Source organism: Ovis aries, chromosome 2 (genome assembly GCF_016772045.2).
Source record: "Ovis aries strain OAR_USU_Benz2616 breed Rambouillet chromosome 2, ARS-UI_Ramb_v3.0, whole genome shotgun sequence".
Classification (NCBI taxonomy): Eukaryota; Metazoa; Chordata; class Mammalia; order Artiodactyla; family Bovidae; genus Ovis; species Ovis aries.
This window is the reverse complement of record NC_056055.1, coordinates 29345527-29371359: the sequence shown is the minus strand read 5'-3', so window position 1 is coordinate 29371359 and position 25833 is coordinate 29345527. Positions and strand designations below refer to the sequence as shown.

General features: G+C 40.4%; 1 protein-coding gene and 1 non-coding gene across 9 annotated transcripts in view; both read right to left on the bottom strand.

Annotated features, from left to right (window-relative positions):
- LOC101112888 (zinc finger protein 782) overlaps nt 1–336 on the bottom strand; it is a 73764-nt gene extending 73428 nt beyond the window's left edge. For 5 of the 8 annotated variants that reach the window (XM_060409047.1, XM_042243024.2, XM_060409048.1 and 2 more), the window contains exon 1: nt 259–336. The gene's annotated coding sequence lies outside the window, so the exon portion shown is untranslated. The remainder of the gene's footprint in view (nt 1–258) is intronic. The other 3 variants (XM_027964213.3, XM_042243025.2, XM_042243027.2) reach the window with 1 other exon arrangement.
- Nucleotides 337–10564: 10228 nt separating this feature from the next.
- LOC114113287 (U6 spliceosomal RNA) lies at nt 10565–10667 on the bottom strand. The gene has a single exon (XR_003588350.1). It is a non-coding gene; the product is annotated as a U6 spliceosomal RNA (small nuclear RNA).
- Nucleotides 10668–25833: the final 15166 nt, after the last annotated feature.

Below are 25833 nucleotides of genomic sequence, written 5' to 3'. Positions count from 1 at the left end.
GGCTGCAGGCGGGGACAAATCCAAGGTCCCACACAACCAGGCCTAGACTGAACACCTGCTCTTAACCGGACCAACCCGACCTGCACTCTCGGAGCCCGAGGGCCCGGGTCACCCCTTACTGGCCTTCCCCAGGCTGAGGGCCCGCTCGGGCATGTACACCAGCGTTGGTGGGAGTGCGTTTCAAAGATTTTCCGCTCTCATCCCTCGCCACAAAGGCACCCCCTCCCAGCTGACCCCCCCAACCCCTCGCACTCTCACCCCAGGTGCGCACCCTTCACTTTCCGAGCAGAACCCCACGTTACGACACCGCTCCCCTAGAGTTCAGAGAAGACGAGTGAGGAGGCGGGGCTACGGCTGCACACGCGCGGAAGAAGCCCAGAATACTCTTCCCAGAGTGCTGCGCGGTGAAACAGACGGATTCAAGACTACATTTCCCATAGACCTCCGCGTCCACAGTGGTGGTGTCTCTGGAGGCTTTTATGCATTTTAGTGCAGTCCATGGGGTCGCGAAGAGTCGGACACGACTGAGCGACTTCACTTTCACTTTTCACTTTCATGCATTGAAGAAGGAAATGGCAACCCACTCCAGCGTACTTACCTGGAGAATCCCAGGGACGGGGGAGCCTGGTGGGCTGCCGTCTATGGGGTCGCACAGAGTCGGACACGACTGAAGCGACTTGGCAGCAGAGCAGTGTCTTAAAAGTAACCTGCCCAGAATCTCAAAGATCCTGAAGAGAACAGGTTAAATTTTAACTTAACCGCCAAATGCGAGGGGTGGTCTTCTATTAGCTCCCGATTTGAAATAGCAGTTTTTTCATTAATCATTTGGAGACAGATTGGAAACTTGAATATGTGTTCAGTTCAGTCACTCAGTTGTGTCCTGACTCTTTGCGACCCCATGGACTGCAGCACTCCAGGCTTCCCTGTCCATCACCAACTCCAGGAGCTTGCTCAAACTCATGTCCCTTGAATCAATGATACCATCCAACCATCTTATCCTCTGTCCTCCCTTTCTTCTCCTGCCCTCAATCTTTCCCAGCATCAGGGTCTTTTCAAATGAGTCAGTATTGGAGCTTCAGCTTCAGCATCAGTCCTTCCAATGAATATTCAGGACTGATTTCCTTTACGATTTTATCTCCATCCAGTCCAAGGGACTCTCAAGAGTCTTCTTCAACACCTCAGTTCAAAATCATCAATTCTTTGGTGCTCAGCTTTTTTATAGTCCAACTCACATCCATACATGACTATTGGAAAAACGATAGCTTTAAGTAAGTATACCGACTTTTGTCAGTAATGTCTCTGCTTTTTAATATGCTGTCTAGGCTGTTCATAGCTTTTCTTCCAAGGAGCAAGCATCTTTTAATATCATGGCTGCAGTCACCATCTGCAGTGATTTTAGGGCCCAAGAAAATAAAATCTCTCACTGTTTCCATTGTTTCCCCATCCATGTGTCATGAAATGACGGGACCAGATGCCAAGATCTTCATTTTTTGACTGTTGACTTTTAAGCCAGCTTTTTCACTCTCCTTTTTCACCTACATCAAGAGGCTCTTTAGTTCCTCTTCACTTTCTGCCAATAAGGGTGGTGTCATCTACGTATCTGAGTTTATTGATATTTTCTTCCAGCAATCTTGATTCCAGTTTGTAATTCATCCAGCCTGGCATTTCACATGATGTGCTCTGCATATAAGTTTAATAAGCAGGGTGACAATACATACTCCTTTCCCAATTTGGAACCAGTCTGTTGTCCCATGTCTGGTTCTAACTGTTGCTTGGAGTCCTGCTTTAATACCTAACATTTATTCCATCACTATGTCTTTCACATTTTTTTAATACAAAGAAAAGAATAGGCATTCTTTTTCCATCAGTGCTCCCATTAAAACTCAAGGTTGCCAAAAGAAGTCAAGACACATTTTAGGAATAAGGCAAATAAGACATTTGAACATTGAGCACAGCAATACTATAAAAGAAAGTATTTGAGACAAACAGAATTTATCTCAGGAAAGGGAGAAGAGGAATTTCAAAAATGATTAATGTATGAAAATGCACGCAATCCAAAATAAGAAAATGATTATCAAGAAAAGTACTGGCAGTTCCATGGTCAAGACTCTGAGCTTCCTTGGGTTGGTTTCCTGGTCAGGTAACTAAGCTCCCACAACAGTGTGGCAAAAACAAAAATCATGTATTTATCAGAGATGACTCTGCTGCCACCTTAAGTAAAAATCCTGGTTTGTTTTTAACCAAATTAAGTACATATGAGAATAATATTATAGGGACATCTTTTAACTAAATTACATATATTGTGCTTGTTAACATGTGCAATATGTTACTATATTAACTAAATAAGAACTAATATATTAATATATATTAATATTAACTAGATCCTAGTTAATATTAATACAAATTACTAGTAAATATTTATATATTTAAAGTTAATATATTAACTATATGTAATTTAGTTAATAAGGTCAATATTAATTGACATCAAACATATCATTTTTTCTATAACAATGATTTTTAAAGTTTGGTCCTATTCATAAGGTGAAAAAAGGAATACAGTCATCAAGAAGTTCGTGCAATCTACGTGAGCAGAGACATAAAGCTTCAGCAGCTTTCCTAGGAAATTCTCAGCCCGACCCATGCCTGGAACACCCTGCCCATGGTGCTCAGCCCCCTCAGTTCCCTGCTGCCAGGGTGGACAGGGCTCTGGGCCAGCAGAGAGGGCAATGGGCACAGTTCAGCGGGCACTAACGGGCTCTTCCCTTGCTCCCCAGCCGCCACCGCCGCCGCTCCCTCTTGGCGTCCTCCGGCCTCGCTATGCCTGGTTCAGGGAATCCGCCTCAGTCCTGCGTCTGGGCGTGTTCTCCCGCCTTGCTTGGCCGGATCCAGAGGCGTCTTCCCGCCAGAGTGGATGTGCTAGTGCTGGACTGGGCGCGTCCTCACCTGCCCTACAGGAGTCTGTGGGCATGCTCCCACGCCTGGGTCTTGGTGTTGCAGAAACCAAGCACCACACTCGGGAGAGTTGGCGTAGATTATTACGCCAGCGGGCCCAAAGGAGTTTAACACTTTAAGCTCTGAGCCCAGAACAAAAGGGTTACAGAGTTTTTATAGACAGACTATAGTGGGCAACACTAGCTGCTAATAGGCTGGTTTAAACTAAGGGGTTTTGCACGCTTGGAAACAGCAGTCAAGATGGGGAGGGGGATGCCTGACCTTTACATGGACAGGCATGATTAAGCAGGTTTGCAGGGGCTGGGCAGTTGCAAAGAGTAGGACAAGGGTGAGTGAGATAAGCTCCAGTTCCTAGTATTGTAAGTCCTCCCTTTCTGAGACTACATGACCTATGTGATCTAGACTTTGCAAGGAGCAAGCTGAGTTACAGAGGCAGAAGGAGCAGGAGGTTATGTAAAATTTTAACTTTTCCTCTTCACTGGGAGACAGGCTGGGTTTCCCCGCAGCCGGGATCTAGGCGCGTCTCCAGTGGAGATGAGCTCCTGCCACATCCCACACCCCACCCTCGACCCTCTTCCCCGGCTAGGCCCCACGCCAGCGTGAAAGGAATTCAGGTTTACCTCAGCTGGGTAAGGAGTCTCCTATGTTGATCAACTCCCAATGGTCATGGATATATATCGTTAATCAGATTGAATTTTCCATCTTTGCAAAAATGGACCCTATTTGGTGTCATGTGGACTCTCTGGGAAGGACAAAAAAACGTATTTTCCATAAGCAATGCAGTTGGTTTGTTAACAATCAAATCCGCTTCTTTTTCTTTAAATGCAGCTTTTAAGGTAAATACCATTGAACTTGTACCAGGAAAGCAAAATGTGACAGTTCAGGAGATGGTCATCTCGACTACATTCATTAGTGTTGTAATAAGCTTCACAACTTGATATTTTATCGTCCTTACAGTCTGTGCTGAGCAGAGCTATTAAATAAGCCTGTTTTCTTTTAAACACTTCAGTTGTCCCTGTTTATTTTTTAATGTAAGTGTATTTTAGTGTTTCTCTTTAAATTATAAGTCTTTGCTGGATAATGGAATTTCCCTCTACTCTCTATCCCATCTTCCATATAAAACCAATATTAACTGATGTTGACTTCTAGACTTTATGTTAGAGCTAACTGCGTTTTTCAAAAAGCATGTTCACTACTTATTTACTACTTGTTTTTGCACAAAGTGTCTCCTGATCCAGTTATCTGGTCAGGTTGAAAGTGAAGTGGAAGTCAATCAGCTGTGTCCAACTCTTTGCGACTCCAGTGGACTGTATGTAGCCCACTAGATTCCTTTGTCCATGGAATTCTTTAGGCAAGAATACTGCAGTGGGTAGCCATTCCCTTCTCCAGGGTATCTTCCTGACACAGGGGTTGAACCTTGGTCTCCTGCATTTCAGGCAGATTCTTTACAGTCTAAGCCACCAGGGAAGCCCATCTAGTCAGGCTATGTAGAACTAAAGCATTCTTTTCTTTGGCTGCATTGTAGGGATATATCATGCTTATTTAATCAATCTCTTTGTGACTGATGTTCAGTTTGTTTCCAGTTTTCACTTTTATAAATAATATATAGCACACATCATTGCCCATACATTTTTTTGTATGTTTGTGATTATTTCTTTAACAGAAATGCCAAAATGATAGACTGGCCCAGTTAAAATGTATACACGTGGGAATTCCCTGGTGGTCCAGTGGTTAGGATTCTGTGCTTTCACTGTCAAGGGCCTGATTCAGTCCCTGGGCAGGGGAATCAAGATCCTGAAAGCCAGATGGCATAAAAAAAGGTCACATTTGTAAGGCAAGTATAGAGAAAAGAGAGTGAGCCAGATAGGCAAGAAAAGGAAACTTATTAAGGGGAAACCAAGAGAGTGACTGGCCCTTGAAAAGAACCAGTGTCCTCTCTTCCTGATGGAGTCCTTCTTATACCTTGCCAGTGAAAAACTCTCTGAGCAGGTGGTTAATTTTTAGCCTGCAGCTAGGGTCTTCTGCTCACGTAACCTGAGGTCTGGGATCTGGTGGTTGCATAGCCTTGAGAAAGTCGGCACTAGTGGGAAAACAGAATGTCTGCTTGAGCAATGCGATCAATCTCAAGGGTCAGTGTGACTTCATTCTTTGTGAGGTCGACATAATGAGCCATTTTAACCATGAGCCTCCATGTAGGCCCTGTCAATGTTAAATATTTAACAGACGCTAACAAATTGTCCTCAGAAAAACTGTATCAGTTTATGTTGTTTTCTTACATCCATTCTAACACCAGATAGCAGATAACATGCATTTTTGAAAACTAACTATTAATGATGCCAAATGAATTGCTATTCATATTGTGAAATGGAGTATTTCCTGCCGTATCAGTAAACAATGATGTCACAGTCATGAGTGTTGCAGCTCTTCTGTGTGAGCCAGTGAGTCTTAAGGGAATTCAGGAAGAAAAATACCTGCTATCTAATAGCCACCAGGCTACAGCCACTCCCTGTAGGGAAACCCAAGATGGGGATGTGAAAACCCAAGATGCTGGCCACAGAGAGCTGAAATGCATCCGAAAGGAATGATTTTAGTGAGCCCAGACTCTCGCATCTTCCCTTGCACAGAACAGTGTTAAATTCTAAACTTGAAACAATAATCTTTGATGTTCAGACTACCTGCCCCCTTTGTTGCAAATTTGAATATGGCCTGACTCCTTCCCCTTTCCTCCTCAGAACAATTCTCTGAGGGTCACTTGAGATGCTGTCTCCCAGGCTCCATGTCCTAAACATTCCAACAACAACAGAAAAAACCTAAACCATAACTCTCAGTTTGTAGGTTGTGACTATTTTTAAGTCTGCAGTGTTCTAATGGAGAGAAAGTGGGCCATACATATATTTGATCAACAAACATTTATTGAAAACTTGCTGTGTGGTAGACATGATTCTAGATGCTGGGATTTTAACAAACAATATTAAGAGAGAAAAATCCTTACTCTCGTGAAGTTTATGATCAGGGTTGCTGTGCTCAATTGTTAGGAAACAATGGGATACTTAAAGAAATCTAATAAAATATGGGCAGGGTTGGTGAGACACACCCCGTGACTAGTGGCTGTATGGAGCCATTATCACCACAAGGCCTATGGTGGGGGCTGGGTATATAACTACAGCTTGGCAAGAAATTGCCCCAAGAGGAGCTATGGTCTTCAGAAGAGGAACATTAAAATGGTCAACTCAAGGCTTAGTGTAGAGGGCCAAAGGAATAAATACCCAAATTCTACTTGTTTTTCACCCTCTTGTCCTGTCCAGTAGTGACTATGTCTATCCTCCCTCTCTGTTTGGTTCTTAGAAGTACATCCACATAGTCTCTTCCAAGTCTACTTGATAATTTTCCAGGCACAGACTATCAGTGAACTCATTAAATCATTAATCTTGAATTAATATGATTTTAAACATCAGCTCAGTTCAGTTCAGTCACTTAGTTGTGTCTGACTCTTTGCGACCCCATGGGCTGCAGCACGCCAGGCCTCCCTGTCCATCACCAACTCCGGGAGTTTACTCAAACTCAATGTCCATTGAGTTGGTGATGCCATCCAACCATCTTATCCTCTGTCGTCCCCTTCTCCTCCCACCTTCAATCTCTCCCAGCACCAGGGTCTTTTCAAATGAGTCAGTTCTTTGCATCAGGTAGCCAAAGTATTGGAGTTTCAGCCTCAACATCAGTCCTTCCAATGAATATTCAGGACCGATTTCTTTTAGGATGGTTGGTTGGATCTCCTTGCAGTCCAAGGGAATTAGTATGATTTTAAACATATCTTCCTTCAAACAAAGTGGACAATTAAATATACCTCCCCAAACTCTGGTGGCTCAGATGGTAAAAGCATCTACCTACAATGCGGGAGACCCAGGTTCAATCCCTGGGTTGAACTGGAAGATCCCCTGGCGAAGGAAATGGCAACCCACTCCAGTACTCTTGCCTGGAAAATCCCATGACGGAGAAGCCTGATAGGATACAGTCCGTGGGGTCACAAAGAGTTGGACATGACTGAATGACTTCACTTTCACTTTCCCCAAACTCTGCCCTCTAAGGAGGATTTCTCTTCTCTAACAGCTTTTTAGGGTCACCATTCTGCCACCATCCCTTGCAGACACATCTGTAACCTAAGAAGAGTACTCTTTCATCCTCTGTTAAATATTTATAGCGGACTCCCCAGGGGGCTCTAAGGTGTATTGGGGGGTCATGTGTTGACTCAGTAAGAGTAAGTGTTGCAGGAAGGGGACCCCTTCCAAGGCCTGAGAGTGGGCTTTTGTCTAACACTTGGAAATTAATTGTCCAAGGAGACACCCATACTGACAAAGCAAAAGATTTTATTGGGAAGTGGTATTCGGGCAGAGAGCAGCAAAGTAAGGGAAACCAGGAGCACTGCTCTATCATGTGGCTTATAATCTCGGATTTTATGGTAAGGAATTAGTTTCCAGGTTTTCTCTGGCCAATCACCTTGCTTGACCTGTATTCGGTATGACTCAGGGTCCTTCCTGGTGGTGTGTGCATCTCTCAGCCAAGATGAATTTCAGTGAGAAGGATTATGGGAGTTCGGTAGAATATGGACTGACATCTCCTCCCTCTTTTAGGCCCCTCCTGAATTCTCCCAGTTAGTTTTTGGCTACTGCTGCTGCTGCTGCTGCCAAGTTGCTTCAGTCGTGTCCGACTCTGTGCGACCCCATATACGGCAGCCCACCAGGCTCTGCCGTCCCTGAGATTCTCCGGGCAAGAACACTGGAGTGGGTTGCCATTTCCTTCTCCAATGCATGAAAGTGAAAAGTGAAAGTGAAGTCGCTCAGTCGTGTCTGCTACAGCACTGTATTCCTTATATAGACCTCTTGTTGCAAAACAGCTCTTGCCAAGTGATTATCATTATGGCTGCCCATGTATGCAGGCGGTTTTGGTCAGCAGTTTTCTAAAATAAGTATTGATACCATGATACTGTGAACTACTTTATTATACAGTTTGCTTATACTTTCTGATTCTGTTTTGGTCTGGTCTCTTTTAAAAATATAGTTTATTAATTTCTGGCTGCACTGGGTCTTTGTTTCTGTGTGTGGGTTTTCTTCAGTTGCAGTGAGCAGGCTTCTCATTGTGGTAGCTTCTCTTGTTGCAGAGCATGAACTATACAGTGGATGGGCTTCAGTAGTTACTGTTGGAAGGTTCCAGAGCATGGGTTCAGAAGTTGTGGCACACAGGCTCAGGTGCCCCTTGGCATGTGGGATCTTCTAGGACAAGGGATCAAAACTGTGTCCCTTACATTGGCAGGTGGATTCTTAACCACTGGACCACGGGGAAACCCTGGTCTGTTCTTATATTTTGCTATCCCATTTAGCAAAGAAATAGCTCTATGTATCCATTATTTTGATTCAGTGAAGCAGATTACACAAGTAAATGGTGGATATTTTGGGTCACATAGTCACTTGCTTTCCCATGTTCAGGAGTTTAGTGTCTATTAGGATCCAATGGCAAATCAGAAGCTGCTTTTCAGAAGGAGGATTGTCATCATGAGGTAAAGGCAGAATTTACTCCAAAACCTCAGGAATCTGAGCTACATAAAGTCTTTTAATCTATGAACATTGCATGTATCTCCATTTGTTTTCTCTATTTTTAAAATCAACATTTGTATTTTTTGCCATACAGCTCCTGCTCAAGTTTTATCAAATTTGTTTTATTTTTTTGAGAATTGTAATTAATAATAATGTTTTTAAAATTTTCAATTTATGATGTTATATCACCCCCAGTTTCTCTAAGGTATAATTGATAAATAAAAATCATTTACATTCAAGGTGTATAACTTGATACTTTGACTTACACATATATTGTGATAGCCGCAAAGAATCTAATTTACATATTCATCACCTCACACAGTTACCATTTTCTTTTTCTTTTTTTCTGTGGTGAGAACAGTTAAGATTAAATCTCATAGCAAATTTCAAGTATTGTTAATTATAGTCACATTGCCCACTGTTCTTTAAATTTCCCACTGTTTTGGTAATTTGGGATAATTTGGTAATGGGGTAATTCCCATTTACCCATCACTAACTCCTGGAGTCCACCTAAACCCTTGTCCATTGAGTCGGTGATGCCATCCAACCATCTCATCCTCTGTTGTCCCCTTCTCCTCCTGCCCTCAATCTTTCCCAGCATCAAGGTCTTTTCAAATGAGTCAGCTGTTCGCATCAGGTGTCCAAAGTACTAGAGTTTCAGCTTCAACATCAGTCCTTCCAATGAACACTCAGGACATAGACTGTCTTTATCTTCTAGGTATACTTGAAATGATGTATTCTGCTGTTGTTCAGTACATTTCAATTAGATCCTGGTTTTTTACTTGTGTGTGTGTGTGTGTGTGTGTGTGGCCATGCTACATGGCTTGTGGAATCTTATTTCTTTGACCAGGAATCAAACCCAGTCCACACCAGTGAAAACACCAAGTCCTAACCACTGGGCCACCAAGGAGTTCCCTAGATTATGTTGATTAACAGGGTCCTTCAATTCTTTTCTATCTCTTCTGAATTTCTGTTCGTTACTTCTGTCAATTACTAAGGGAGGAGTGTTAAAATCCCAGACTATATGTGTGTGCTAACTCACTTCAGTCACATCTGACTCTTTGTGACCCTATTCATTGTTGCCCTCCAGGCTCCTCTGTTCAAGGGATTCTCCAGATAAGAATGTTGGAGGGGGTTGCCATGTCCTCCTTCAGGGGATCTTACTGACCCATAGATAGAACCTGAATCTGTTTGCATCTCCTGCATTGGCAAGAGGGTTCTTTACCACTAGTGCCACCTGGAAAGCCCAACATCCAAACTATAATCTATTGTCTGTTTCTCCTCTCAATTCTGTCAGATTTTACTTCATCTACTGTATTTTGAATCTCTGTTGTGTGATGAATATACATCTAGAACTGTTATCTTTTCTTTATGAATAGACTATTTGATAGTTACATAACGTTGTTTTTGTCTCTGTAATTTTTTTGCTCCGAAATTTACTTTGTCTGATATTAATATAGTCATTCCAGGTTTCTTGGCTTAGTGTTTGCATGTTATATCTTTTTGGTACTTTTAGGTTCAGCTTACCTAAATCATTACATTTCATGTGAGATTTTGTGCATAGCATGTAGTTTGGTTTTTTTTAATTTTGTTTTCATCTTTCGTAATCCATTCTCCCATCTCTGTAACATATCATTGGCTACTAGTATCAATATTTTACTGCTTCAAAGATTATATAGAAACTTTATCAGCCCTTAACCTCTGTCTTTATAATACAATTGTCTTAAATATTATTTCTACTTACACTGAGAATCACATTAGACAGTGTTATCATTTTTACTTTCACCCACTAAAACGGAAAACCTCAAAAGATAGAAAACATAGTATATTGTATTAACTATATATTTACTCTTCCTTTTGATTTTTCTCCATTTTGGGTGTTCTTAGTTTTCTTTTGCTCTCTGTCTGAAGAACTTACTTTAATCTTTCTTTTAGAGAAGATCTGCTGGTGACAGATTCTCTGAGTTTTGTTTCATTTGAAAATATAGATTTCATCTTTGTTCTTTTTTTTTTTTTAACTTCCAAAAAATATGGAATGCTTCACAAATTTGCGTGTCATCCTTGCGCAGGGGCCATGCTAATCTTCTCTTTATCATTCCAATTTTAGTATATGTGCTGCCAAAGCGACCGCTCATCTTTGTTCTTAGAGAATATTTTTTTCTGGATGTAAAACTTTGGTTGACAGTTCATTCTTTCAGCACTTTGAAATGTTGTGCCTTTTCTGCCTTCCATCATTTCTAATGATAAATCAACTGTTACTCAAATCATTATTCTCCTATAGGTTAACCCTCATTTATCTCTGGCTACTTTCAAGGATGTTTCCTTGTGTTTATTTTTCAAAAATTTTCTTCTGATATGTCTTAGTACAGATTATTTGGATTTTTCTTTTAGTGTTTGCTCAGCTTCCTCAGACATTAGATTTTTGTGTGTGTCTTTTTCTAAGTATTAGGACTTCGCAGTTACTATTTCTTTAAATATTCATTCAGTAAATATTTATTCACACTCTTTCTTCTCTCTTTCTGGTGCTTTGATGATTTAAATGTCAGATCTCTGGTTTCTGTCCCATAGGTCCCTCGGGTTGTTTTCTCTCTGTGATTTATTGGGTTGGCCAAAAGGTTCTTTAATTTTTGTTCTTCTTATGATGGCTCTAGTAGCATTTACTTTTCTTTAACTTCATTTGAAACAATTAGATTGCATTAGAAAAACCATATCAAAATTGGTGACTTTTTGTGTAGCCATTTTAATGTTGAAGATTAAAGAAAAAAGTAACATTTTGGCATATTATCCGTTATTGTTTCAAGAAAGGTGAAAAAAAACTGAAACACAAAACTTGATTTGTGCAGTGTATGGAGAAAGTGCTGTGACTGATCAAACATGTCAAAAGTGGTTTGCGAAGTTTTGTGCTAGAGATTTCTTGCTGGACAGTGCTCCATGGTTGGGTAAACCAGTTGAAGTTGATAGCAATCAAACTGAGACATTAATTAAGAACAATCACTGTTATACCTGGAAGGAAAGTTATGACCAACCTAGACAGCATATTAAAAATCAAAGACATTACTTTGTCAACAAAGGTCTGTCTAGTCAAGGCTACGGTTTTTCCAGTAGTCATGTATGGATGTGAGAGTTGGACTATAAAGAAAGCTGAGTGCCAACAAATTGATGCTTTTGAACTGTGGTGTTGGAGAAGACTCTTGAGAGTCCCTTGGGCTGCAAGGAGATCCAACCAGTCCATCCTAAAGGAGATCAGTCCTGAGTGTTCTTTGGTAGGACTAGTATTGAAGCTGAAACTCCAACACTTTGGCAACCTGATGCGAAGAGCTAACTCATTTGAAAAGACTCTGATGCTGGGAAAGATTGAAGACAGGAGGAGAAGGGGACGACAGAGAATGAGATGGTTGGATGGCATCACTGACTCAATGAACATGGGTTTGGGTAGATTCCGGCAGTTGGTGATGGACAGGGAGTCCTGGCATGCTGCGGTTCCTGGGGTCACAAAGAGTTGGACACGACTGAGTGACTGAACTGAACTGAACTGAATGTTATACCATGCAGGAGATAGCTGACATACTCAAAATATACAAATCAGACATTGAAAATCATTTGCACCAGTTTGGTTATGTTAATCACTTTAATGTTTGGGTTCCACATAAGTTAAGTGAAAAAAACCTTCTTGACTGTATTTCTGCATGCAATTCTCTACTGAAACATAAGGAAAATGTTCCCTTTATAAAACAAATTGTGATGGGTGATGGAAAGTGGATGCTATACAATAATGTGAAATGGAAGAGATCACGAGGCAAGTCAAATAAACCACTACCAACCACACCAAAGGCTGATCTTCATCCAAAGAAGGTGATGTTATGTATATGGTGGGATTGTAAGGCAGTCCTCTATTATGAGCTCTTTCTGGAAAACTAAACAATTAATTCCAACAAGCACTGCTCCCAGTTAGGCCAACTGAAAGCAGCACTCACAGAAGAGCTTCCAGAATTGGCAACAGGAAATGCATAATCTTCCATCAGGATAAAACAAGACCTCATGTTTATTTGATGATCATGCAAAAACTGTTACAGCTTGTCTGGGAAGTTCTGATTCATCTGCTGTATTTACCAGACGTTACACCTTCAGATTCCCATTTATTTTTGTCTTTACAAAATTTGCTTATTGGAAAAAATTTCAATTCCCTGAAAGAATATAAAAGGTACCTAGAAGTGTTCTTTGCTCAAAAAGATAAAAATTTTGGAAAGATGGAAGTATGAAGTCACTTGAAAAATATCAGAAGACAGTGGAACAAACTCCTTAATATATAACAGGGGCTTGTGTGATGAAGAGGCTTGCATAACTCATTGAAGCTATGAGCCATGAGGGGCAGGGCCACTCAAGACAAATAAGTCATAGTGAAGAATTCTGACAAAACATGGTCCACTGGAGGAAGGAATAGTAAACCACTCCAGCACTCTTGACATAAGAACACCATAGACAGTATGAAAAGGCAAAAATATATGAAACTAGAAGATAAGCTCCCCCCACAAGACACCCAGGAAGATGTCCAATATGCTACTGAGGAAGTCTGTGTGCATGCTATGTCATTTTAATTGTGTCCGACTCTCAGCGACCCTATGGACTGTTGCCCACCAGGCTCCTCTGTCCATGAGATTCTCCAGGCAAGAATACTGGAGTGGGCTGCTATGCCCTCCTCCTGGGGATCTTTCTGACCCAAGGGTTGAACCCATGTCTCTTGAGTCTCCAGCATTGGCAGACAGGTTCTTTACTACTAGCGCTACCTGGGAAGCCCCAGTGTAACTGATCCCTTGTGGGAGGCAATTACTAATAGCTCCAGAAAGAATGAAGTGGCTGGGCAAAAGCAGAAACATCACTCATTTGTGGATGTGTCTAGTGGTGAAAGTAAAGTCCGATGCTGTAAAATACAATATTGCATAGGAACCTGAAATGTTGGGTCCATGACAAGGTAAATTGGATATGGTCAAACAGGAGATGGCAGGAGTGAACACTGACATATTAGGAATCAGTGAACTCAAGTGGATGAGAATGGATTAATTTAATTCAGATGACCATTTTATCTACTACTGTGGACAATAATCCCTTAGAAGAAACTGAGTAGCCCTCATAGTCAACCAAAGAGTCTGAAATTCAGTAGTTGGGTGCAATCTTAAAAATTACAGAATGATCTCAGTTCATTTCCAAAGCAAACCATTCAACATCACAGTAATCCCAAGTCTATGCCCCAAGCACTGTTGCTGAAGAAGCTGAACTTGACTGATTCTATGAAGACTTACAATACCTTCTAGAACTAACACTCAAAAAATTAAAAATGTCCTTTTCATCATAGCAGATTAGAATGCCAAAACAGGAAGTCAAGAGACACTTAGAATAACAGGCAAGTTTCACCATGGAGTATAAAATGAACAGGGCAAAGAGTAACAAAGTTTTGTCAAGAGAACACTGTTCATAGCAAACTTTTTCAACAACCCAAGAGATGATGACGGAGAAGCTCTATACAGTCAGCTAAAACAAGACCTGGAGCTGACTGTGGCTTATATCATGAGCTCCTTATTTCAAAATTCAGGGTTTGTTTTTTTTTTAACTTTTAATTTTTTTTTAATTATGACAGCATTTGAAACCTGGGCAGAAGTCCACATCAGTGTTCAGTTCTTAAACCTTTTCTTATTTTTTTGGTTTATGCATGGGCTGTTCAGAGTTCTGCCCAGGACTTCATGCAAAGATTAAGAAAATTCCTCTCTCTAGTTCAGTTCTCTCTATAGTCCTCTGAGCCCCCATCCCCCCTTATTTAGTCGAAAGGGGCATCCCTTCTTCTGAAGGGTGGTAAGCACAGACAGAACTTTGCTGGTATTCTCTGCAGCTGCAGCGTCCCATGTGGAGGGAAAGGGACACCACCTTGCTATTGCAGATCAGTGATGAAAGACAAGCGTGTTCCCAAAGTCTGTGGTCATTTGGCAAGGGCTGAGTTCCACCTAGTTACTGAAGGGAAGAGACCGAAAATCAGTCTTTGCCCAGAGTCTCCATGGCTGTAAATGCAAAGTGCTACTCCATTACTACTTGTCAGGAATGAGTGTCAGGACTTCATGTCAGCTCCATGGCTGACAAGAAGGTGCCTCCCTGTTACTGCAGGGTTGGATAAAAGACAAGACTGCCTACAATCCTTGCAGCTGTAATGGCCAGTGACAGCTAAGAAATAGTGTGTGTGTCTTTATGTGTGCTCTTTTATGTTTTCTTAAATTGGGAAGGAATGGTCAAAAGTTTTTTGTCCTTTTTCTTGGTACTTATGCTGGAGAAAGTGGGCTTTTTCTGGAAGTTTTTCTCTTTTTGCCCATTGTTCTTTCCAAGTCACAGGACTCTTAAGTGCCCAGACTATGATATGTAAGGCAAAAAACAAAGACAGACAAACAAACAAAACCTACAGGAAATCACCACTGGTTTTTCTCTAGTCTCAAGGTCTCTATACAATCTATCTTCTTCCCTTTACTTCTGGAATCTTTTGTTGCTTGCTTTATAAATTTCATCTAGAATTATTTTGGTTCTTTGTTTTGAAAGTAGTGTGAGAAACATAGATAGGGGCATGTGCTTACATCTAGCCTGGAACCAGAAAAGTGTCAGTCATTTAATTTTAGCCACTCAGTTGGATGGAGATTTCGCTTGCATCTCTGGGATAGACAATTATGTTGAACTTATTTTCCTGTCATTATTTATATGCAACTTTTTCAGTACGTGGTCTGTTCAAATTTTTTACCTTTATTAAGTTTCATCATCTTATTTTTTTAATCTCTAAAATCTTGAAATATATTTTGTATATAGGCTGTTTGTTAGATATATATTTTGCAAATGTTTTCTCTCAGTCTGTGATGTGCTCTTTTTAGATTAAGCCTTTAATTTGAGATAATTATAAAGAGCTGGACACGACTGAGTGACTGAACTGAACTAAACTGATAGATTAATATGCAGATTCTAGAAATGTAAAGAGATGTACCCATTTTATTCCAATGGTAATATTTTGCAAAGCTATAGTGCAGTATCATAACCAGGATTTGACATCGATGATCATGGCATATAAAACTTTTCATCACATGGTTAGTTTTTGTTTTCTTAAGAGACTCTCTCAAATTGCAGAAGGTTTAATTATGATGAAGTCTAATTTATTGATTTTTTCTTTTTGTTTAATGTTATTTGTAAAGAAATCAATGTTATAAAAAATTTTCACCCTTTAGAAACTATATGTTTAACCTTAAAGTAAGGGCTATGATCCACTTTGTGTTAATTTTTATGCATAATATAGGGTATGGGGTAAGGATTAAGCTTTCTCCCTAAACAAATATTCAGTTATTCCATCACTATTTATGGAAAAGCCTATCATTGTTCATTGAAGTACTTTGGCTCCTGTATAGAAAATTAATTGAACAGACATAAATGTTTGTGTCTATTTCTGGATTTGCCATTCTGCTCTATTGTTCTGTAGGTCCATCCTTATGCCAATATCACACTATCATGATTATTATAGTTTTTTGACATTTTAAAAATGTTTACTTTTAACTGTAAGATAATTGCTTTGCAATATTGTGTTGGTTTCTGCCATATATCAACATGAATTGACCATAGGTGTATGTATATCCCCTCCCTCCAACCTCCCACCCCATTCCAATTACTATAGTTTTATAATAATTTTTAAAATCAAATAATATAAATTCTCTAACTTTATTTTTATTTTATAAAATTGTTTTAATTATTTAGATCTTTTGCATTTCCATCTGAGTATTAAACTTTTCTTGTTTTTAATAAAAAGTGCCTGGATTGCATAAAATGAAATATCTTGGAAATGTGTGTGTGTGCTTATTCTAACAACACATTATCAGAGATCTAATAAAATGTGGAAAATCATATTTAGATTAAAAGTGTTCAGAATTTAGTCAATTACTTGACATTTATGTAGATTGTTTGATGTGACCAAAAAATAGGTTAAGTCCAAAGGACCTAAATTCATGAAAAGTCAATTTATATTTTAGATTCTACAGTTTTCTGTGAACAGCAGGATTTTTAAAGACTGTGAGAAAAGTGACTATCAGTTCAGTTCAGTTCATTTGTGTCAGACTCTTTGCGACCCCGTGGACTGCACAACACCAGGCTTCCCTGTCCATCACCAAATTCAGGAGCATACTCAAACTCATGTCCATCAAGTCGGTGGTGCCATCCAATCATCTCATCCTCTGTCATCCCCTTCTCCTACCACCTTGCTGGGAACCAGCACACGAGATCCCACCCATGACGAGGTCATGAGGAGAGACCTGACAGGCAAGGCGGATCAGGACTCGAGGGACTCCCTGGACCTGCTCGAGCATCTACCCCGATACCAAAATCTGTCTGTCTACTGTTTACTATATTATGCCTTTCCAACTCTTCTGGCATTAACAGGGGGCTATCCCTGACCACCTTTCTCTGGAGAAAATCAACTTAGGGCTCTAGTTGATAAGTCTCCTGGGCATGAAAGGAATATTTCAATTCAAACCCCTCTGTTAGCATTCTAACTTGCATGGCAGGTCTATCCATACTCTTACAACTAACGCACATAATTGTTCACAACTTCCCAACCATGAAAGGCAGGGGAACTTAAACATTCTAAAGTCCAAATAGGCATAGAGCCCTTTGAGGAGTAAAAATTATTAGAATAGTGCTGGTGAAGGATTTCATTGTTGAGCCAATGCTTGCTGCCAAGTTTCCATATCCCTTACCCATTGTGTGCCTGGGAGTATATTAGTTAATATAGTTGGTGTGTAGGAAAAATAAGTAGTAGCTTTGGTGTTAGCAATATTAGACCTTTGAGTTAATAATTTTTTTCTTTGTTATAACCCACTGCACCTTTGCCCCATAGGAATGTAACTTTATTTAGTACTTTCAGAGAGTGGCACCAGACTTTAGAGAAAAAACGCTTTTAGAGAAAATAAGTTTTCTGGTTGACAAAACTTTATCAGAAAAAAGGGTCATAAAATGTTAACAGGCCTCCAGGCCAGAAGATGATGTAAATCACATAAGACTTCTGTATATGGAAAGGTATGCAGAAAGAAAGCCTGGTTTCGATAAGGGTCAGAACTGCTGACCCTGCATGACTCTGCATCTTCCATTCCCCTCTATGTACAACCCAAGGTATAAAAGCTCTTTTTAAAAATAAAGTTACAGACCTGTTCCACTTAAGCTTCATCTCCCCATCTCTCTCTCTCTCTCCAGCTCCGTCCATCCTGAGGGAACCCCTGGATCCTGCTGGGGCTGGACCTCAATACCACCTTCAGTCTTTCCCAGTGTCAGGATCTTTTCAAATGAGTCAGCTCTTCGCATCAGGTGGCCAAAGTATTGGGGGTTCGTCTTCAGCATCAATCCTTCCAGTGAATATTCAGGACTGATCTCCTTTAGGATGTACTGGTTGGATCTCCTTGCAGTCCAAGGGACTCTCAAGAGTCTTCTCCAACACCACAGTTCAAAAGGATCAATTCTATGGAGCTCAGTATAAAGATATAAAGATATTGTCCAACAGCATAATGATATTTTTCAACTCTCACATCCATACACTACCACTGGGAAAACCACAGCTTTGACTAAACAGAGTTTTGTTTGCAAAGTAATGTCTCTGCTTTTTATGCTGTCTAGGTTGGTCATAGCTTTTTTTCCAAAGGGGAAGCATCTTTTAATTTCATGGCTGCAGTCACCAGCTGTGGTGATTTTGAAGCTCAAAAAAATAAAGTCTCTCACTGTTTTCATTATTTTCCCCACCTATTTGCCATGAAGTGATGGGACTGGATGCCAGGACCTTAGTTTTCTAAATGTTGAGTTTTAAGCCAGCTTTTTCACTCTCCTCTTTCACTTTCATCAAGAGGTTCTTTAGTTCTTTACTTTCTGCCATAAGGGTGGTATCATCTGCATATCTGAGGTTATTGATATTTTTCTCAACAATCTTGATTCCAGCTTGTGCTTCATGCTTAGCCAGCATTTCTCATGATGTACTCTGCATATAAGTTAAATAAGCAGGGTGACAATATACAGCCTTGACATACTCCTTTCCCAATTTGGAACCAGTCTGTCGACCCAACAGAAGCAGAAGATATTAAGAAGAGGTGGTAAGAATACACAGAAGAACTGTACAAAAAAGATCTTCACAACCCAGATAATCACGATGGTGTGATCACTAATCTAGAGCCAGACATCTTGGGATGTGAAGTCAAGTGGGCCTTAGAAAGCATCACTACGAACAAAGCTAGTGGAGGTGATGGAATTCCAGTTGAGCTGTTTCAAATCCTGAAAGATGATGCTGTGAAAGTGTTGCACTCAATATGCCAGCAAATTTGGAAAACTCAGTAGTGGCCACAGGACTGGAAAAGGTCCGTTTTCATTCCAGTTCCAAAGAAAGGCAATGCAAAAGAATGCTCAAAAGAAGGAAATGGCAACCCACTCCAGTACTCTTGCCTAGAAAATCCCATGGATGGAGGAGCCTGGTGCAGGCTACTGTCCATGAGGTCGCAAAGAGTCGGACATGACTGAGCGACTTCACCTTCAACTCACCGCCCAATTGCACTCATCTCACATGCTAGTGAAGTAATGATCAAAATTCTCCAAGCTAGGCTTCAGCAATATGTGAACCGTGAATTCCCTGATGTTCAAGCTGGTTTTAGAAAAGGCAGAGGAACCAGAGATCAAATTGCCAACATCCGCTGGATCATCAAAAAAGCAAGAGAGTTCCAGAAAAACATCTATTTCTGCTTTACTGACTATGCCGAAGCCTTTGACTGTGTGGATCACAATAAACAGTGGAAAATTCTGAAAGAGATTGGAATGCCAGACCACCTAACCTGCCTCTTGAGAAATCTGTATGCAGGTCAGGAAGCAAAAGTTAGAACTGGACATGGAACAACAGACTGGTTCCAAATAGGAAAAGGAGTACGTCAAGGCTGTATATTGTCACCCTGCTTAGTTAACTTATATGCAGAGTACATCATGAGAAATGCTGGACTGGAAGAAACACAAGCTGGAATCAAGATTGCCGGGAGAAATATCAATCACCTCAGATATGCAGATGACACCACCCTTATGGCAGAAAGTGAAGAGGAGATAAAAAGCCTCTTGATGAAAGTGAAAATGGAGAGTGAAAAAGTTGGCTTAAAACTCAACATTCAGAAAACGAAGATCATAGCATCTGGTCCCATCACTTCATGGCAAATAAATGGGGAAACAGTAGAAACAGTGTCAGACTTTTTTTTTTGGCTCCAAAATCACTGCAGATGGTGACTGCAGCCATGAAATTAAAAGACACTTACTCCTTGGAAGAAAAGTTATGACCAGCCTAGATAGCATATTCAAAAGCAGAGACATTACTTTGCCGACTAAGGTCCGTCTAGTCAAGGCTATGGTTTTCCAGTAGTCATGTATGGATGTGAGAGTTGGACTGTGAAGAAGGCTGAGCGCCGAAGAATTGATGCTTTTGAACTGTGGTGTTGGAAAAGACTCTTGAGAGTCCCTTGGACTGCAAGGAGATCCAACCAGTCCATTCTGAAGGAGATCAGCCCTGGGATTTCTTTGGAAGGCCTGATGCTAAAGCTGAAGTTCCAGTACTTTGGCCACCTCATTCGAAGAGTTGACTCATTGGAAAAGACTCTGATGCTGGGAGGGACTGGGGGCAGGAGGAGAAGGGGACGACAGAGGATGAGATGGCTGATGGCATCATCGACTCGATGGACGTGAGTCTGAGTGAACTCCGAGAGATGGTGATGGACAGGGAGGCCTGGCGTGCTGCGATTCATGGGGTCGCAAAGAGTTGGACACGACTGAGCGACTGAACTGAACTGAACTGAACTGAACTGTTGTTCCATGTCCAGTTCTAACTATTGCTTCTTGACCTGCATACAGATTTCTCAGGAGGCGGATCAGGTGGTCTGGTATTCTCATCTCTTTAAGAATTTTCCACAGTTTGTTGTGATCCATACTTTCAAAGGCTTTGAAGTAGTCAATAAAGCAGAAATAGATGTTTTTCTGGAACTCTTGTGTTTTTTTTGATGATCCAATGGATGTTGGCAATTTGATCTCTGGTTCCTCTGCCTTTTCTAAAACCAGCTTGAACATCTGGAAGTTCACGGACTGTTGAAGCCTGGCTTGGAGAATTTTGAGCATTACTTTGCTAGTGTGTGAGATGAGTGCAGTTGTGCGGTAGTTTGAACATTCTTTGGCATTGCCCTTTTTTGGGATTGGAATGAAGACTGACCTTTTCCAGTCCTGTGGCCACTGCTGAGTTTTCCAAATTTGCTGGCATTTTGAGTGCAGCACTTTCACAGCATCATCTTTTGGGATTTTTAAATAGCTCAGCTGAAATTCTATCATCTCCAGTAGCTTTGTTTGTTGTGATGCTTCCTCAGGCCCACTTGACTTTGCATTCCAGGATGTCTGGCTCTAGGTGAGTGATCATACCATCGAGGTTATCTGGATCATGAAGATCTTTTAGTTTCCAAAAATACAAACTACTTGCTGAGTTATTGGAATGAAGCAGCCTTTATTCTTTAAAATTAGAGCATATTTATCTATTAGTAACCATAAGGAAGACATATTAGTAGCCTTTTACCAGTAAGTTTTTCATTATTTTCTTATGCAAATTTCACGATAAATTCTTTTTAAGCATGAGTATGAATGGAAAATTGGCCATTTCTAAAAGAAGGATAGGCTTCCTTTAATAAGGGATTTTGAATTATCCTTTGATTCTCAACTAGAGAAACTAATTTCTTGATAAAATTATTTTCTATTTCATTTTAAAAGATGACTTTTTTAGACTCATTTTAATCTCTATTGCTTGGCAACTGTGGAACCAAGCCTCTGACTTAAAAAATTGCAAAGGCATTAGTTGGAAAGAATCAGTCTCTTGGTCTTAGTTATGTGGCAAGAGTTTTATGTATTAATTTTAACTGGATGAATATTTACATTATGCCTAACTATAAAATGTTAATGTCAATATAGAAATTTTAAACTTGAAAAATACATCCCATCTTTCCACATTGTTGGTTGTAAAAGACTAGCTGAAGTTTCCTTTACTTCAGTTATCACCATTGATAATAATTGATAATTGAAAATGATAATTTTTTTCTTTTTTTTTTAAAGGAAACAATTGTATGTTTAATTTACCTTTTTTGTCTATTGGTCTCCTTTTCGTCATGACCCCCACTTCCTCCTCCCTCCTTTTCCCAATGAAAGCCATGTTAAATTAATCACTGGATTGACTGCTTCACCTTTTTATTTTTTAATGGAAGTTATGCCACAGTTGTAAAGCAATGAGATTTGAGGTAAACATATGACATTTTGCTTTTTGCTAAATGGAAGCAAGTTGAACAGTAATCAAAATGTAGAAGGTTTTAATTAAAAGTTGTTGATTCTTTCTGGACCTGAATTTTAAAAAATTAGTTATCATCTAATATGAGTTTATATTCTATATACAAAAATATGGATGTCCAAAAAAATCATGACTTTGAACTTCCATTGATGGGGCAGGTAAGAGATGAAGATAAATTCTGAACTGCTACCCAAAGTATTCATGTTTTTTACCATGGGGCAGGGCAGGGAATTGAGGTTGCCTAAATGGCAATCCACTCCAGTAGTCTTGCCTGGAGAATCCCAGGGATGGGGGAGCCTGGCGGGCTGCCGTCTATGGGGTCGCACAGAGTTGGACATGACTGAAGTGACTTAGCAGCAGCAGCAAACTTGTTTAGGGATGTGGGTTTACTTGTTTGTTTTAGTTTCATCACTTGTTGTCTCTAGGCGACTCGGAGCCAGTGATCCTTTTATTCTGCTACAGTCTTTAAAGAACTTTTTTTTTTTTAAAGTAAGGACCACCAAAACTTAAATCTTTCTTAATTCCCTGTTTCATTCTCTAATGGTTCATGTATCTATTCTGTTTCTTGGATAAAAATTTTTTATCAAGGATCAAAAGAAGAAACCCTAGAATTTAGATGGAGAGGTCTATGTATCTCAGTGGATTAGTTCTCAAACTGACAATGCTTAGGTTTTAAGCAAATAAAGTGCCAGTTAATGTGAAACTCAATTGCAAAGACTTGAGATTTTTGCTTTATGAAAACAGAGATTTGAAATTCTTTTATGCCATAAATGTGCATTCAGAGTCCATGAACTGCACTCTTTTTTTTTTTTTATAGAATGTTTCCCTGTTAGACCTGGCTCTTCCCATTCCTTGGTAGAAACATGGTGTGGAGTGGATCTCTTGGCTTCCTGCTAGTGCACAGGACACTCGTGCACAGCCTACTCTCAGTGCCAACCAGCCCTGCTCTAGGACATGATTTGTCCTGGTTCTGTTCTTCACTTACTCCATAGCCTGTACTTGGTGGGAGTATGTGAAATGCTGGTCTGACACTATTCAATTAGCATTTGTCTTTATACTGGTGCCCTTGCTTACTGCATATGTCCCTTACAACAGCAGTTTAAGGAGCTCTGTAGGACTAGAGAAACTATGCATTCAGGGCCTGTGTGCAGTTGATAACAGATCAGTTACATGCCTTAGGAAGGCAGTCAGGAGACAGATGTGTAGGTTTACTTCTCCTCTTTCTGATACCATGAGCTAATAGGAACAAGGTTTAGGGGGTCTTAATGCGCTAATGGGCTTCCCAGGTGGTTCAGTGGGTAAAGAAACTGCTTACAATGCAGGAGATGCCAGAGATATGGGTTCAGTTCCTGGGTTGGGAAGATACCCTGGAGGATGGCATGGCAACCCACTCTAGTATTCTTGCCTAGAGAATCCCCATGGACAGAAGAGCCTGGCAGCTACAGTCCATAGGTTGCAGAGTCGGACGCGACTGAAATGACTGAGCACATCATCATTGAACTTGTGGGAGGGATGGCTTAAATCAATCATTGACTCAAAATGAGAATTCTCTCTTCTGTTTGGATAACCTGCGAATACCTGTGATGCCACTTTATCCATGAAGAAACAGTGGAGAGAGACTACCACACAGACTGTTCTGAGAAGAATGAACGATAGAAAATGAAGAATAGAAAGAGAGAGGAGATTCTGGGAAGACAATGAAAGTGGCAAAAAAGTTGCCTAGTCATTCTAAACTACTACATAAAAAAGCAGAACAACTAGACATCAAAACAAAATTAAATATTAAGCATCAGGGATAAATTTACCAAAAAAAAAAAAAAAGGAAAAAAGATGACAAGATATTCCCATAAATCTCAAAATATGGGTTTAGAGACACACCATCTGCACACCAGTAGCATCTGTGCAAGAGAATGCAAGGGAAACAATGAGATGGGCTAGTTTGAGAACAGCGGCTCTAAAAGGAAGTTTATTGTCTCCAGTACCACTTTGGTGCAAGGGGCCTATGTTAAGACAGAATAAAAACAGAGAGAGCAATATAACTGCTATGAACTCTGAGTTGACCTGCTGGGGCTGACCTGCAAGAAACTGCTTGCAGTTGAATCAAAATCAAGCGTGATAAGGAAAACAGAGATGCTGCAAAGAGGAGATTTAAATTGAAATGAGAGAGGAGAATAAAAATAGGAGATCTCACAAAGCAAAGCCATCATATTTTTAAAACCCAGATACAAATAAGGAAAGAAAGAGTAGTATTGAAAGGGCTGAAATTTTGTACTTTCCTAGATGCAGGCAGTGGCCTGATTCCCCCCTGCTTCTTCAGGAGAACATCAGTGGGGTCAAGCCTTGAACTGATCCTCCACTCCCACACGGCAACAGTGAGACTTCACAAGGTTGTACAAGGCAGAGGTAGTTACAACGAGGCTTCACCTCTCTTACCCCTGTCATCAAGGCCTATTGGGGAGCTAACTCTCTACCTTATCTGGCATCAGAGAGGCAGAATGGAATGGTGCAGTGAGAGGAAGTTCATGCTTTGCTTCTCCCCTCACCTTATGTCAGTGGGGCCCCATGGGGAGCTGACACTTTACCACTACCCGCAGTAACAAAATGGTGTAAGTCAGCCTTCTGCTCACTCTTCTTTCCCACCTGGGAGGCAGTAGAGCCAAGCAGTGAGTTGATCGTACATCACTCAGAGACGACAATGTGATGTGAGTCAGTGCCCCACCTTTCCCAGAGAGATGACGATGAGGTGATGAAGGGTCTGAACTTTTACCCTACCCATTTGCAATAAAGGAGCATGAGTCAGTGCCCTATTTTGGCCAGGATGCTTTGGAAGATCCTGACAGGAAGCTGAACAAATACACCCACCTGGCCCTTGAACTATGACTGCTAAAAAGAAGATTAAATAAGATCCATAATCTCATAATATAACATATAAAATATCTCAGATATAACAACAACAACAACAACAAAAAAAAAAACATGTGTTTTACCAAGACCAGGAAAATCACAAAAGAAATGAGAAAAGACAATGAACAGATACCAACCCCAAGATATCTAAGTATCTGACAAAGGTTTTAAAGTAGTCATCTTAAAAATGTTTCAATAAGCAGTTACATATTTTTGGAAACATAAAAAATAGAAAATCTAACCAAAGAAATAAAAATTCAAAAAATTAGCAAATGAAGATTAAAGAACTGAAAAATACTATAATCAGAATGAAAAACTTGCTGTATAAGCTCAATAGTAAGGTGGACACAACAGAATGTAGATTCAGAGATATGAAGACAAATCAATAGAAATCACCATATGTGAGAAACCACAACAACAAAATAGAATTTAAAACAAGGACTTGTAGGACAATAACAAAAGAGTCAACACACATGTCATCAGAAACACAGAAAGAGAGGCAAAAAAGAGTAGCACTGAAAAAGTACTTGAAAAAATAGTGTCTGAAACTTCTCAAATTTGGGAAAAGATATAAATCTTGGAGTGCAAAGTTAAGTGGGCCCTAGGAAGCATCACTAGGAGCAAAGCTAGTGGAGGTGATGGAATTCCAGCTGACCAGGCTCCTTTGTCCTTGGGGATTCTCCAGGCAATAATATTGGAATGAGTTGCCATCAACTCCAGAGGATCTTCCCAATCCAGGGATCAAACACAGGTCTCCTGCATTGCAGGCAGATTCTTTACCAAGTGAGCCACAAGGGAAGCCCAAGAATACTGGAGTGGATAGCCTATCCCTTTCTCCAGGTGATCTTCCCGACCCAAGAATCATACTGGTGTCTCCTGCATTGCAGGCGGATTCTTTACCAACTGAGCTATCAGGGAAGCTGCAAGAACAATGGCCCAATTAGAGTATTTTCCTAGCCTCTGGCAGTTAACATTCCAAGGGCCTCTTTGGCTGGTTTTTCTCTG